This window comes from Carica papaya, chromosome 1, assembly GCF_054855325.1.
Source record: "Carica papaya isolate Zhongbai chromosome 1, ASM5485532v1, whole genome shotgun sequence".
Classification (NCBI taxonomy): domain Eukaryota; kingdom Viridiplantae; phylum Streptophyta; class Magnoliopsida; order Brassicales; family Caricaceae; genus Carica; species Carica papaya.
This window is the reverse complement of record NC_142309.1, coordinates 12,245,672-12,257,140: the sequence shown is the minus strand read 5'-3', so window position 1 is coordinate 12,257,140 and position 11,469 is coordinate 12,245,672.

The window sequence follows — 11,469 nt, the reverse complement described above, 5'->3', positions numbered from 1 at the left end:
TTAAAATTCTCATACATATATATATATATATATATATCTTTATTTATTTGCTTGCATCAAGTATCTAAAACTATTTAGAATATATATTATAAAATAATTTCAAGGTTTGATTCATACAAGTAGGAGAAAAATTAGGAAACGTGAAAAAGAAAATTTCTACTCATTATTTATGCCATTTTTCACAAGTTTTGGTAGTTTGTGAATTTTTAGGCATTCATGTGATTTTTAGATTGTTCATCACCAAATCTTTATGATTAAGAAAAATTTCAAACGAGCATGTTCACTAGTTTTTTGTCAAATGCAGTGGTAATATAATCTGAGTACATTCTTGCAAGCAAAACAAACTTTGTTTACTCTACACTTTCTTCAGGTTGTAAAAAATAATGTAAAAAGTAACTACAAGTCCATCATTCTTAGTATAAGAAAATAACATCATTAGATATTTTATGCAAATAATCTCAAGGTCCATGACTATCGTAAATTTATAATATAACTTTTTTATGAAATTGATCTAAATGACATAAGTATATGTTTAACTATTGATGTTTGACAGTGTTAATGTCTTAGGCAATCATGAGATAAAATAGATGAAGGAACATGTTAATATAACAACTATTAACAAGAAGGTTATTTATTTTTTCGATGAACTTTATTGTCATTTAGGATCCACTGATATGTTATTGAAGTTGGATCCACTCTCTATGTGCTTAATATAACTTATTAATTTGAATAATGACTTATATTAAAATAAGTATGATTAATTTACAAACATAATTTCAAAGGTTATAGTAAATTTCATACTCATTTTCTAGTTGGACTAGGTTGTAACTTCAATATAATTTCTCTAAGTTCATCCAAAGTCTCTTCAAACTCTCTAAAGCCATGGGCTTATGTAATAAATCACAATAATCACTGTTATATACATCTAGAGCTGCCTTATAGAGGCTAATTGCTGAAAATTTATAAAGAAATGCGCACACCAATAAGAAGTTTCCTAAGTCAATCATATAACTCCAATCACCATCAGTAAAGGTAGACCGACGTCAGAAGGTAGTTACTCATTTTTTAATCCATATTGTGGGTCCAAAAAAGAAATAAGTAAAAGATTGGTTACGTGGGTTTTCACACTACCATAGAATAATCCCCCACCTAAATTATCATATAAATCACGACTTGATGATAGATGAACTTATACATACTATTAATCTCGCTTCAAGTTTTTGGTTAGTAGTTTGGTGGTACAAAGTTGGTGGAACATTTAGGAAGCTGACTATAATGCTCTAACTACACCTAAGAGGATGACAAGGCAGTTCAACCCCCATTATTTCTCTCATTTATTTTTTATTCCATTATCAGACATGTTTGTCTTATTCTTATTTCTTTCATTTCCGTTAATAATAAGTATATTAATGCGGAACCCAAGATCAATCAACGTGATTAGGAACTCACACAATTTTATTAAAGGCACCAAAAGAATTTGATCCTATAAAAACTCTCCTTACTTAACCCTCTATTAAGAATGATAGGAAATAAGATAATTGAAAAAATAATGATTAAAAGAAGAATGGAAGAACGTCATAAGGAATTATTTTGATAAATAGATTCACTCCTTATTTAATAAAAAAGATGAAGATATCTCTACTGAATAAGACTCACAATATTATTTATTTTAATCTTGAATCTTTATAATGAAGACTTGATGGTCTATTTATAGGGTAGACCAAGTGAATACAAAATGTAACGGAAATATCTTAATTTAAAATTATAATTATATGGAAAAATAATTAAAACTAAAGTTTAAATTCCTAATTAGGTACAATTATATAGGAAATTAATTAAAATTAAAGTGTAAATTCTTATCTAGGTGTAATTACATAGGAAATTAGTTAAAATTAAAGTCTAAATTTCTAATTATGATAGATATGGTCTTCTCCCTTTATCAGAAGAGATTATGAGTGATTTATGAGGAAGTTTTATGGTGATTTAAGGCAGGCCGGCTATGAAGGTTCCTTTGATAGCCACCCATAATTTCCTTTTTTCCTTTATTGGCTGATTGCTTCTTTTCTTTGTTATTTTCATATATACTTGAAGCAAGTTGATGATACTATTATGCTTGTGGGTTAATTGGTTGGATAACTTCTTTCCTTGGACTTCTTTAGTAGATTTAAGCTTGTATTCCTTATTAATCAAAGTTTGGATGAAGAGTTAGAGAGCTTGTTGTAATTCTTCGGTTAGACTCTTTATTATGGGTCCACTTAACATGATGATGTCTTTTCTAAGTGGCTCAAAGTAATCCATACTCACATTATCTCTCTTATCTTTAAAAAAAATTCGTTATTGAATTTGAACCTGCATCAAAAAAGAAAAGTTTATCAACATTAAAGGTGGTGGAAATGCTATACTTATTTGGGAGATCTATCTTGAAGGCGTTATCATTGATGCGCTTCAAAATTTGGAATGGGTCAGCTCCCCTGGGGTTCAATTTTGACTTCATTTGTTTAGAGAATCTTTCCTTCCTCATATAGATTCATACCCAATCTCCATATTAAAATGTGACTCGTTTTCCTCCTTTCTTGGCTTTGCAGGTATATGATTCGTTCTTTTTCTTTAAGTGTTCCCATACCTTTTTGTGTATAGTTTTAACTAACTCTATTCTTTATTATCCATTCAGATTATCAAGTTCCTGCAAAGATAAAAGAGTTAAATTAAGTGGGGTTAGTAGATTAAACTCATATACAATCTTAAAAGGAGATAAATCGGTAAAAAATTGAATAGTCTTGTTATAAGAAAACTCCACTAAAGGTAAACACTTTTTCTATATTTTTAATTTTTTTCTAATTACTGCCTTATTAAGGCTCCTAAAGTCCTATTAACTACTTATGTCTGTCCATCTGTCTAGGGATGACAGATAGTGAAAAATAATAGTTTAGTGTCCAATTTGTACTACAAAACTTTATAAAAGTTACTTAAGAGCTTGACATTCCTATCACTAACTATTGGTTTGGGAACCCCATGTGGTACGATATTACTAAAAAATATGTTGGTTATATTCGTTGCATCATTTGTTATATGACACGTTATAAAGTGTGTTATTTTACTGAACTTGTCCACTACAATAAATATACTATCATTCCATCTCTTAGCCCTTGGTAATCCAACACAAAATTCATAAACACAACTATCCATGGTGCTGGCGGATGGGTAACAAAGTGTACAGTCCGTGTGGTAAGGACCTAAACTTGACATTCCTACATGCAATACATTTTTTAAACACTCACTCCACATCCTTGCACATGTTAAACTAGTAAAAGTGTTCCTGTATTATACTTAGAGTCTTAATTATTCCAAAATGTCCCATGAGTCCCTACAGTGTGACTCACGTACTAACAGTCTTTGCTAAGAACATATAAGTACACATAATTTTTCATCTTTAAATAGAAACTCATCATGCCTATAAAGCTTCTAGAAGGAAAATTTTCCACATGTTGCATAAACATTAGTAAAATCACTATCATTGGGATATAATTCTTTAATATACTCAAAACTTAGTAATTTAAAATTAAGAGTAGTAAGTAATATATACTTCTGTAACAATGGATCCGCTACAATATTGTCCTTACCTTTCTTGTACTTGATGACGTAAGGAAAAGTTTCAATGAATTTCACCCACTTACAATAGACGAATGTGTTTATAGATTTTGTGTTAGGATTACCAAGGACTAAGCGAGGGAGTAATAGTATATTTGTTATAGTGGACAAGTTCAGTAAAATAGTACACTTTATAACGTGTCATATAACAGATGCAATTACAGAAGAAATTAATTAAAATTAAAATCTAAGTCCTTAGTTAAGTGTAATTATATAGGAAATTAATTAATTAAAATTAAAATATAAATTATTAATTACGATAGATATGATCTTTTCCTTTATTAAAAGAGATTATGAGTTATTTAAAAAAAAGTTTTATGGTAATTTAGGGTCGACCATGAAGGTTCCCTTGATAGCCACCCACAATTTCTTATTTTTTCTTGTCTTAGCCAATTGCTTCTTTTTCTTACCCATTTCCATCATGTGTTTAAAGCAAATTGATGATATCATTATGTCATTGGGTTAATTGGTTGAGTAGTTTCTTTCTTGGGCTTCTTTAGTAGATCTAAGTCCATCTTTTTCATTAATCCAAGTTTGGATGAAAAGTTGGAGAATTTGTTGTAATCATTAGGTCTGTCTCCTTGTTATGGGCTTACTTGACATTATGATATCGCTTCCAAGTGGTCCAAGGCAAATTATGCTCACATTATATATATTGTTCTTGTTGTTGTTGTTATTATTATTATTATTTACTATTATTAAGTTATTTACATATTTCCATTATGTTTCCTTTATTTTCTTCTTTTTTTAATAATTAAAATGTTTCTATGTACACACTCTTGATATATCATGTTATAGGTGTCATGTTGGTAGATAATGCATTCTATATTATGTAGAATAACATATTATCAAGGAATGTTTCTAATATGATATAAAATAACATAAATTTTCCATTGAATGCACCAAAATTTTGGTAATGACATTAGGATTATAGTGAGTGAGTAGCTTATTTGAGTTTAATAAAAAGATTAAGGAGGTATTGAGTCAACTTGTGGAAGAAACTTAAATAACTCCTAAAATATATGTGGTAACTTAGGGTCTGTTTGGATGATGATTCAATAATGATGGTATGAGTTTTTCATGGTTTTGTTCTGTTTGTTTGCATTTCCAAATACATGGTATAATTTTTTAGTGGTTGGATCATGGTTTTCAAAACTATGTTTGTCGCCATTTTTTAAAACCACTGATTCGGTGGTTTTATGATGGTTCGATTATTTTTTTCTCTTTATACCCTCAAGTTTTTTTCGTATTTACTAATTTACTCTAAATATTATCATTTTTCTTGTTTAACATATCTAAGGTTTATCTTTCTTCTTCTTCTAAACCTGACACAAAGTTGCACACCACAAACCATCTTCATCTTCGGCTTCTCTTGTTCGATCAGGTAAAGGTAAAAGCCTCTGATTCCTCTCTTCATTTCTCTTTTCTTTTTCTGTTTCCAGTTTATTATCTCTGCTGGTATGTGTTCTCTATTTTTTTTATTTTTTTTGTCCCTTTTTGCTTTATTTGATTGGTTTTAGTTCCTTCATGATCGATTGAGTGGAGATTGTTATTAGGTGTTGTTGTCATTCTATTTTGGGAAGCTTGAATAGGTGAGTCTATGTGTGTGTGTGTGGCCATCTCTGTTATCGTGTGTGTGTGGCCTGTGTTGGCCGAGATGATGAATTGAACAGACCTTATGGTTAGTTGTCATAAAGGACCGGATGATAGATGGTCCAAATGGGAGGAGACATGGTATATGTATGGAATTCTTGAGGCCAGAGACATGACCGTTTCTCCTTTGGAGGCTGTAAAAGAAATAGTTGCATGGCAGAACATAAAATGTCAGTAAATTGCATCCATTTGTGGAATCCATTTACACCTATGCATAACTTTACTTAGATCTCTTATTAATTACTAAAACAATTATGTGTTTCTGCATCCAAACATGCAAAATTGCTGTATACAGAGGGTGTATCTTTTTTGTCCTACAAACTAAAGATAAAACATATAAACTTCAAAACAATTCCAGCCTAGTGAAAAGATAAGAGCATAAGCAATAATTTTGAATAGATAATCAATATTAGTTATACATTCTAGAATTTTAGAATTATTGTTAATCAATATTAGCAATTCCAGCCCAGTGTAATGTTGTTTGAGCTGAAGCTGAGCAGGGAGGCCAGAGATATGTTGTAATTGTGTGTAGTGGCTGTTGCTTATTATAGAAACCAAGATTTTAGGTATATTTGTGTATTGAAAGGAAAAAGGAATTTTCAACTAAGAACTTAAGAAAAACAAAGAAAAGGAAAGGAAACTTGAAGAAAAGGGTTGTGGAGAATAACAAGTTTCCTAGAAGTTTGTTTTTACAATTTGAAAGAAAGAACGTGAGAATAAATTTAAAATAGAACTAATGGATAATTGTAAATAGAACCTTAGTTTTATCTTAGAATATAAAATATTAGAATTTAGGGACAAAATAAATAATAAATAAAACTAGCAGATATTTCAGTAGTTGTGATTTTAATTGGGTGTTTGATGGAAAACTTTTCGCTTTACCTTATATTTTCTTTAATATATTTTTTTGTTGTAAAAGGAATAATTGTTTTAACAGAACACATATCATATTCAGGGAACTCTTGTGTATGTGAGAATTATGGTTCATGTTATATTAGAATTCAACTCGATTATTTCTTGATTCATGGTTGTTAGAATCATTTTTCTTTGTCTTTATTTTTTCCTTTATTTCTCATGCAAGTGGCTATTTGAATTTGAATGCTTTCCTCGTATGTTAAAACACTACCGTATAGTTAATTACCTCGTCAGTAGATACACATTTGATATTTCATGCTCATTTTCATATGGATCATACAAAACGCATAGCAATATTAGCAGGAGTTTTAGTGATACTTGTGAGAATTTATATTCATAAAATGAGAAAACTTAGTCATGTACATGAATTAAGGCTTGAAGGTGAGAAAGTTCGAGCCAAGCCTATGGAAAACTCGGTATCAAGTGAATTCTGTTGGCACACTATTAGGATGACAACTCCATCATTTACGAAGTTATGTCATCTGCTAGTTCAGAAGGTGGACTTAAACCTACCATTTGTGTAACTGTAGATGAACAAATACTCAAGACACTTTACTTATTAGAATACAATCAAGGAAATCGAATCATGTCTTGGCATTTTCGACTATCAGGAGAGACGATAAATCGTCATTTTCATAATGTCATACGATTTATAATAGAACTGGCTGATAGATTTCTTAATCAGCTTGATGGATCGCGAGTGCCATCATAAATAGCTAAAATCCTAATTCTTTCCACTTTTTAAGGTAAATATGTTAAAATTGATTGATTAAGTTTTTGTAAATGCGTATAATTTTATTTAATTAATGAGTAGTTAATTTTAGAATTGTGTTTGTGCGGTTGATGGAACGCACGTACGTGTCAAAGTGTCCAAAATTGATGCTCCAAGATTATGTGGGAGAAAAGATTTCCCCACACAAAATGTTTTGGTGGCTTGTGCATTCAACTTGACTTTTATATACGTCTTTGCCGGGCGGGAGGGGATTGCATCAAATTTGAGAGTAATGAAACATGTATTAACGATAATTGATGATCCACTAATTATTCCAGAAGGTGATTAAAAAGTTTAAATTTCAAAATATAGTGTATAGGTTTCAAAAAAAAATATTTGTAACTTTATGTAATGTTTTCAGGTAAGTTCTACCTAGTAGATGCTGGCTTTATGTTGCAAGGTGGATTAATTACTCCATATAGGGGAGAACGGTACCACTTGAGTGAATACTCCAGGAAGCCACCACTAAATACCCGTGAGTTATTTAATCTTCGTCATTTTTCTTTATATAATGCGATTGAACGTGCAATTGGAGTTCTCAAAAAAATGCTTTATAATTATTTCAAATGCTAATGAACTGCACTATCGGCTAAAGAATCTCAATCACATTATGTTTGCAAGTTGTATTTTGCACAACTTTTTGTGGAAACATGATCCAAATGATGAACTTCTAAGAGAGGTTGATGAAAAAGTTAGAAATGCTTCTCATGAGGAATCTATTCCATTTGGTGTTAGAGATAGCCATGAGGAAACAAGAAGGGGAGAAGCTATTAAGGATACGATAACAGCTTATATGTGGCTTGCTTATAATAGCTGATTGTTTTATTATAGTACCTGTATTGCTTAATAATTATATTCTTTGCAACTATTGTATTTTGTACGAAATTATTGTACTTTACGTAACATTTTAATAGTAACTTTATTTTTTAGATTTTCTACTATTGTTCACACTTTATATTTACATTAAGTTTTGCTTATTGACAATGATAACTTTGTCTACTAGATTGATGTGTTCTTTGTTCTTAATGGTAACTTTATATTTTTTAGTTCAGTATTGCAGTGTTGTATAAAATGAATAGTGGGAATAATTTTGCAGATTGAGTAGGTAACATTATCCACATGATTGATGCGTTGGATGATGCATTAGTAGAAGCACTTTACTCTCAACATTGCTTAGGCCGCAGATCATGTGGAACATTCACCACACAAACTATTGATTGTATCGTTTCAAACTTGAAGTGTGTCTACCCAAACATGCCAATTGCAAAAGAGCGAGTTCACAATTGCATTAAAAATTTAAAAAGGCAGTTATCAAAATGGTATGACGTATTCAAACAGGGGTTGAGTTGATTTGCATGGAATCCGTTAACTGAAAAATTTTAAGCTGAAGAGGAGGTCTGACAACAACTAATAGTGGTAAATCAAAAAGTGAATCATATGTTATTTGCAATACTTTATATACTTTAGATATTAACATTATATTTTACAATAGGCTAATCCAGAACCAGCTGAACTTAAGAATAAACAGGTTCGAAATTACGACAAAATGTTGGAAATGTTTGGAAGAGATAGAACTAACGGAGTTGGTAGCGACACAGTACGTACCACTCGAAGACAAACGAATATGAATGTTAATACAAATACAACGGGAGTTGAGGATGTGATGAATATAGGTCTCGAAAATGTTAGTGTTAATATCAACGTCAATAGTGAAGAATCTTTCTATGATCGTCACATGCCTAAAACTCCTACTTCACAACCTGAAGATGAAACTCCAAGCTGTTCAAGACCGAATCAAGACGTTTGGGTACTATTCAAGAAAATGATTATCTTCTTGAGAAAATTATAATGATTTCTCATGCACTCAATAATATGGTATCAACAAAGCATGTTTCATCGATTTAGCTGTACGAAGAGATTGGCCGTTTGAGTCTCATTAAAGATAAAAAATCACAAGCTTATATTTATCTTTTGAAATAATCAAACATAGCATCTGGTTTCTTGAGTTATCCTCCTGAAGGTCGCAAGAATCTCCTAAAAAATTTGCTTCAAAAACTAGGTAATGATATATATTAAATATCAAATTCATTTATAAAAACTTGTTACTTTGTAATCTTTGTTTTTTTTTTTAATTAATCTTCACTTTTCTAGGTATTTAAAAATGGGAGATATTGTTATTGAAGTGTAAGACTCGAGTTTAGATGTAGCATAGCATAATTTATGTTGCACGTGCATCATGTTTCTTTTTATGGTTGGTCGAAATTTATATAAACACCTATACTTATTTACTTTATTACGATGAACTAATTTGTATTTTAATTTATGTTGGACTAATTTTTTAACACCCAACCCTTTTTTTTTCTTTTTATTAATTATTATTGTATGAATAATATTATTTATGTAATTTTATATTGAATTTAATTTAGTTTAATTTATTTTAAAAGAAATAATAATAATAATAATAAAAAGGGGTAAAATTTTTTTTAGGGATTTAATTGAAAACAATTTTGGAGAAAATGAGTAAAAATTTGGGTTCTGATGGTCTTTTTGAAAGAAAAATCGGATTATGGGGGTCAAAATGTAATTTAAAAAAATTGTACCACGTTAGCTGCCCGGTCAGCAACCCTGGCCAACCAGGACGTGTCAGGTGGCAAAGATGCTGACGCGGGAGGCCACGTGGGAGGGAGCCACGTAGGCGATCCGCGTGCGCGAGATCGAACGGCTGAGATCCGTTCTCGCGCACACGGACGGCCCAGATAAAAAACGCACATGGACAGTGCAGATTGCATCGCGTACGGACAATTCAGATTGAATCGCGCACGGACGGTTCAGATTGAATCACGATGAACGGTCCAGATTCATTCTCTATTTAATCGCGATCGGACGGTCCAGATTAAAAGCGATGGACGGCTCAGATCAAAAGCAGATAGGTATAAATAACCTCATCTGTACCCAAACCCTAACCCTAGCCGCTAGAGCCCCTCGTCGGAGAAGACAGTCCAATTGCCGGGGAGCCGACCACCACCACCCGCCATTGTACTGGAGCAATTTTCGGTCGCCAAACGAGGTAAAAATTCTACCATTTGCTCAGAATTTGATTCTAAACCCACCTATGGCCAAATCGGAGCGAAAGCACCGGCCAATTGCATGGAAAACACCGCTGAAGCTCAACGGTGCCGCCGTGGGTTGTCTCGGTTTTTGCCTCCGGTGAGGCCCTTCCCGATTCCCATTCGATGTGATTTTTTCACCATTGTGATCACCGTTTCCTCCTCTACAGGTTGACCGGAGCAAAACACCCAACCGCGACGTGAGCCGGAGGAGCCGCCGCACCGGAGAGCCCTCCGCCGGTAAGTTTCAATTTTTCGTATTTTTTCAGTCCACCGAGGGCACTAAGTGTGTTTTCTCACAGGAACCGATGCAAGTTTGGCTGAATTCGGTCGAAAACGGTCGAAAACAGCCAACCCAATACAGTTCGCCATCGCAGGCAGCATCGCCTTTGTCGGAGCACGGCGGAGCCATCGTACCGGAATTCTGAAATTGGCTGAGTAAGCCCTGGGTCTGATTTTTGGGTTTTTTGGGACATGTGTAGGTGCTGTAAGTGCGTTTTAGTTCCCGAAAAAAAATTTAGGGAATCTAGGGTCCGCCCGTAGGCGCAATAAAAATCTAATTTTCGGTGTCAAATCAACTAAGGTCCCCTCACCATATTTCCTATCGTGGAATTGAAGTTTGAATAAATGATAATACTATATCTTGTACAAATTAAATAGATACATATAATTAATTACGGTTGCTAATGGAGCCCGAACCAGACATATTTATCTGTCAATTCCTGTTTGATTTATTTTACAGTTTAAATGCATTATAGTATCTGGTTTATTTATTCTATAGTTTTGAATGCATGAATCACTGCTTACTTTACTACTGTTTGATTTTGGGAATCTAATATATGCTTGCTTGTTAGATGCATGTTACTTATTTATGTATTCATGTTTGAGTTGGTAATGGAGACTAAGAACAAATAGGAATGAGATGTAATTTGATAAATGGATAAGATGACAACATCACTAGATATCCTGGAAGATAGTAGACGGACCGGGTTCATAGAGAACCCTACTGTGAACGTTGTCTCATACCGGACGGGGTATGAGAACGGTTCTGGAATTAAGATTATTAAAGAGAATGATTCACGTGTAGCAGGGACCCCTATGGATCCCAATGGATACTAGTATGCTGGTGAAAATAAGAAATTGTGATAATCAGTTTGTGTTAATGAATATGGATTTATGATATATTTTATATTACTGATTATGCGTGAAATTGTAATCTGTATGATATTACTACTTTTGTAATTTGTTTCCATGAATTATCCGATGGTAAGAAAAATGATAAATGGTTTTATTTTAAATAAATATATTTGTTTAAATCTACTGCTCCATTGGTTGTTTTAATTTTCTACCAAGATTTACTTCTGTGACGGTGAT